This window comes from Pagrus pagrus (genome assembly GCF_965226575.1).
Source record: "Pagrus pagrus genome assembly, chromosome: 14".
Taxonomy (NCBI): domain Eukaryota; kingdom Metazoa; phylum Chordata; class Actinopteri; order Spariformes; family Sparidae; genus Pagrus; species Pagrus pagrus.
This window is the reverse complement of record NC_140198.1, coordinates 23,957,694-23,963,693: the sequence shown is the minus strand read 5'-3', so window position 1 is coordinate 23,963,693 and position 6,000 is coordinate 23,957,694.

Below are 6,000 nucleotides of genomic sequence, written 5' to 3'. Positions count from 1 at the left end.
TTCCAATGTTTTTTCTCACGACATTAAGCTGTCATCAAAGATGTTTTGTGTCTGCCATTGGCATCTCTGATCGCTGCTCCTGCACAAGTGCAGCTGTGAATTGCGGTGCTCTGTGTGGAACGATGATTGTGATGCAATTTCTTCGGGGAACAGAGTCGTGTAGGAATGCACTACAGCCTCCCAGGCAATAGTCTGGTTCCACTGTGGAGGAGTGACTCAGAGAGGGAGAGAGAATGGAGGGGAGGAGAATGGAAAACCAGAGGAAACGATCTGTCATACATCGTGATCCCAATTTGCCAAACTGTAATAATAAACACAGCACACAACAAAACTGTACGTCGTTTATGACATACACACACCCCGACTGAGAGACTGAGACGGCCCTGATCAGACATCTCTGGACCAGCAGATGGTTATTGTACCGTCTTTGTTTGTTCCTGAGGCTTTGGCGCCGACGGAGAGAAAAGGCTTCCTTAATCATTTACCCGCCGAAGGATAAACATTAAATTTGACTCCAATGCTGCGCGGCTCTGATTGGCCGGTTGTGGAAACTCAATTCTACTCGATGTTATTGTCATGCTGCTGTGAACGGTGCGGGGGTCACTCCGGTCTCTGAGCAACAGCAGCGAGACACACGAAAGAAAGACAGAACAATTAGAGAGACGACAATGGAGTGTTTTACAGTAACACACAGCTTTGGTGATTATACTATAAAACAAACATAGCTAAGATTACATCTTACCCACATGCGTGTTTGTTGACGTGTATTCAGTACAGCGCGGTGTACTTTGCACCAAAACTATACAAAGTGTATCTGAAAAAAGGCTGCATGAGTTCTTTTGTTGCTTAACAGGAAAGCTCGGGTCACTCACACACACTCATGAATGCACACGCACGCACACACTAAGCTTCATAATACACATGTGAACCCGACAAACAAGGCCGCTCCTGTCAGTCTACAGCTGCGCCCCGCCACAAAGTCACACAAGGCCCTGAAAGGACAAATGTTTGTTTCCCCGCGCAGAATTAATGAGGGCATCAGTTCCTGCCACCTCCGCTCTCCTGCGCCGACAGACTGCGCCCAGCTCCCGCTCTGCCTGGGCTTGAAAGCGAGAAGTAAATATTAGGACTTGACTATTTAGAAAGACTTGGAAATGTGCAGCCCGCAGCAGGGCCACGAGAGGGGCAGCAGGAGAAATGAGGGGCGAGCGGCTCCACTGGCAGAACATCTGAAATGTGCTCCCCAGCAGGATGTGACAGAGATGTGCGCTAATTGCTTTAACCCTTCACACCTACTTGCTCCTTGTAATGGCCCTCCAGCTATTCCTCTTCAAATAAAGATCCATCTCCCCTCACCAGGTACATATATACTGCATTTGTTTCGTTTTAATGAGGGTGGCAACTCTGAGAACAGAACAGTAATGAGGATTGGGCAGCAGCCAGCTCACACGTTTAGTCTTAAAATAATCTGCACTGTGTTTTTTTTTATTACCTCCTACGAGGAGGTTATGTTTTCCATGTCCATTTGTTGGTGTGTTGGTTTGTCAGCAGGATTACACAAAAACTACTAAACAGATTTCCACGAAACTTGGATGGAGGATGACTCGTGGCCCACAATAGACCCCATTAACTTTTGGTGCTGATCCAGGAATTTTTTCTTACTTTCTTTAACACTGCGAGATAGGATGTTTTTATAACATTTTCAGTCATTTCTCAGAGAATAACGCATGGTTCTTGATGAAAAAAGCAGACATATTTAGGAGCTGGTATCTATGAAAGAGTATAAAAAGGTACTTTTGGGCCTTGGCGGAGGTATGCGCTCTGCTAAGAGCATAGTTATGTATATTTAGCCCTGTTAGACTCCAACAGTTGCGTATGTGAAGGATAGCCTGCATGTAAACTTACTGTCTGATCTGAGCGAACTGAACAGGCACGCAGCCTGTCTTCTCATGGTGTTACAGAGGCCGGCCGTGTTTGCTAGCTGCTTGTCTGCAGATAACAGCATTCACATGTCTGAGCCAACTGCATCGTGTGACTCAAAATCCTGCGTGTACCTCTGATCCAGTCACCTCCCCAGTTCGTAAACCAAGAAAATGTGTATAATAAACAATAAACTGAAATCCATGTAATTTTCCTATGTGACGCCTTGTTGTAATTTAGCAGCATCTTGGACTTTCCTTTCATGTAAAGGCTTGTTGCCCCTTTGCGTGCATACACTGTCGTGCATTGATCTGGACTTTAGTTCCGCTTTTAATTATGGCATTTGGCAGCATGTTCCGACTCACACAGATGACATATGTGTGTCTAATGTGGCCAGGAAGCAGTTGTCCGTGACGAACGACAAATGTGGTTTGTGTGACTGGATTCCCAGCGCATCTCAAAAGTGTTCACACCTGTATGTTAAGCTGTGCGGTTGTCATTGGAGCACCATAGACAGATTTTCATGCCAGATCTCAACGGGCCCACCCAAACAGTTGTTTACGTACACATTTTAAGAAGAGCGTTTCAAAGAGTATTTTCCAAAACAAGATTAAAGACCTTTCTTTTTTTATCAAAAAGAGACAACAACTTGAATTGCATTGTGCAACCCCGTGTTGAGAAGCAGGGTGTATCTGGGAGAGGAGGAGTCACGACTAAGTGTAATAACACTGACTGTTCCCCTCTTGGCTACATCGGCGTGTGGATTTCACAGCCAAGCCGAGGCCTGAGTCATTCCAGCTCTAATGGGGGCTAGTAAATCAGGCTGGCGTCAGGCTGCAGGTATAACACAGTCAACCTGTGGCCTGTGGCTGAGGTGTGTGGTTCAGAGACAGCACAGTGGACGGGTGTCTGCACCATCGTCACACCTCAGAGCTTCACCTGAAGCCAAAGGAGAAGTCCAGTGTTTCAATTTCTGTGAAAAAGAAGTGCACAGAAAGTAGTTATTGCTAGAGTTATGGAAAAATGAAAATAGAAATAGATTTGATTTTTCAATAAAGTTTTTGTTTGCAAAGTTGGTGATTGATAATTCTTGTTGAATTGCATAATTTCTGATCTCATCAACATTTTATTATATTCTTGTTCATGTTTTTGCCCCTCTGGACTTTACCTGGTGAGGACAAACTTATACAACATAACAACAGATTCACAAGATACATTAACTTGCTGTTTATATGCTGTTACAACTTTACCAAATTAAGTCAATACAAATACATTTTAAGAGGTGTTGTAAAAAATACCCAAGAGTCATACCTAAGTAAAAGTAAAGATATGATTTTATCACTTAGCACAAAAAAATGATGTTACTTTTTCAAAAGTCAAAATCACCTATACAAATAGTACTTTCTGTAAAAGTCTTTAAGTACATGATATTTAATGTACTTAAATATCCAAAGTAATTTTCTGGCAATAAGTATCAAAAGCACAAGTAAAAGTAAATCATATATATTTTTACATGTATATTTACTGTATATAATGTGTACTATGGGTTGACCAATTATTGACCTAGTCAGCTTTGTTCCAATTATTTGAATCTTTTATTTTAATCCAATAGCTGATAAAGTAAATTATTTAAAACTGTGCTATTTTTGCTCCGATGCAGAGTGTAATCTGCAAAGTTACTTGTAACTAAGTTATTGAACAAATGTAGCGAGTAAAGTGGAGTGGAAGTGTAAAGTAGGCGAAAATGGAAATACTCAAGTAAAGTACAAATACCTCAAAACTGGACTCAAGTATAATACTTAAATAAATGTTAGTTGTATTCCATCACTTATTTGAAGTAAACTATGCAAGTGGAAAATACAAATGCACAACAACAATTAATTATATTTATCAGTTTCCTAGATTTTTTAATAGTAAGATGAACGTGTCAGATTTAAAAATAAATTCTTTACAAAGACCCAAGCTGTAATAAACTGGATTTATAATTTAAAGGCTCTATACACACTATAATGCACTATGTAGTTTTGGGGAAGAAGAGAAAAATCTTCATTTGTTAATTTTCACAACTAAATTAACTGAATAAACAAACACAATTTCCTACTATTTTACTTTAAACTACATAGTGCACCTTTAATTTAAAATACAGTAATATCACCTTGTCATTTTTAGGCATCTCTGATTTGAAACAGTTTATCGCTGTTTTTCTTCCTTTCGAGGATTTTTTTTCTAGGGTGGGAAACAACGAATTCTTTTTCTACAACATAATTTTTAACAACAAAATAGAGGCTGCGCAACATCAGCACAAAAGATCAGCCAACATCTGTCTTTGTTGATATTGCCTTTCAAAACTGGTGGAGACCGAAATATTTCAGCACCTGTTTCACTTTCAGTAGCAGGTTATTGATGATTGATGGTGGCACATAGTTTCCAGTTGGGTATTCTTAAGTTGAAAAAAAATATTACTCTTTTCCCACAGGGTGTGTCACCAATCAGACAATTCACAAATCAAATCTGTGCTGCAATAAGCTCTAATCACACATAATGGCTTTGCTGGCTGCCCGTCCCACTGCCAAATAAATGGTATTACCTCATTCAGGCTTAGAAATGTGGAAGCAATTAAAGAGAGGGGGGGTAATCTGGCTACCATTCAGAATGACCCTGATGTTACAAATGGAGGAGAGATTGAAACAAATATGCGTGTGTGTGTAAAAGTTGGTTCCCGCCACACATCTATCGCTTTTCCACCCTGTAAAAAATGATTCTTTTGAAAGAAAGCGCAAGTTGAAAGATTTGCGAGGGCAAAGACTGATTTACTGGGATGCGCTCGAGTTGCAGCAAGAGAAGAAATGTCTGAATTTTATGCCTCATTCATTCATTTGGACAACTTGAGAGAGCGGCGGCATTTATCCAGATCAGCGGGGAATTGAGCCGTGCACTGAGCTCATGTGGTCTATCTGCTTCAAGCCAAGGCTGCGTGTGTGTTTGAGCCACTCAACAACTGTAGAGTGGAGGAGCAATTTTAGCCCTGAACTTGTCCTCGTGCTTGTGTTCAACCTGGGTTGTCTGTAGCCTTCTGTATTAAGTGACGCGAAATGAAAACCTCAAGGAAGAACGAGAGAGTGGAATATTTTTTTTAGACATAAACAGCCCCCACATCTGTTCTCAATATATCAATATATTATGATAAACAAAGTCCTTTTCCAACAGTATCCGTTTGTGCATTTATTTTATAAAACTGGACCCTGAAACAAAGGACAGTACACACTGTGCTTTAAATAACGATCCACAAATCAATACGGAGTTATTTCGAAATGTTTCCAGATTTTAAACTTTAAAAGAGATCAGTTTCTCAGTTTCTCAGTTCATAAAAATAATGAAACTACTATAAATGAATTAACAGTAAACATGTGTGACACATAAAAAAAAAAGATACTATAAATCTTGCAGACACATAAAACAAACAAAAAATGTAACTGACCTCACTGTTTCCTTTGCATCAATTGACATGTGGAAAAGTAATAATACTCATACTAATAATACCAGGTCTTGCATAACCTCTTTGTTCTCATATTTTCTTTAATATCCCGCCTTTTTCATATCTGCCATTAACCAGCTTCCTTTGATATGTTTGCATGACATCAGTCATCTTGGCAGCACATGACAGCTGACTGTTAGATTAAAATATTACAGAGGAAGAAACACTTCGTGCAGGGTGATGAAATGCAAAGGCAATTGGCCTGACGCCTCGACTGATCTGTGGCCGGTATGGGGGGCCGGGCCGCTCCGTTTATCAGATCATCATTGCTGATAGCAACGTTGCTGGCGGGGTGAATGTTTTTCCTCTCACTCTGGCCTTAAACAGCGGCAGGTTTCATGTCAGAAAACAATCAATGAGCCATATTCTCCACATACGGCTGACTTCAGAGGAGACACATTCGCTGAAAACCCTCTAAAACTGAAGTCATCTTTACATTTGTGACCCTGAGCTCTCTCCTTGAATTATACACTGAGGTTTACATAGTTTAACTCAGCCAGACACTGGGTAAACATGGCGGCGTTTCACTGATCTTCATGTGAATA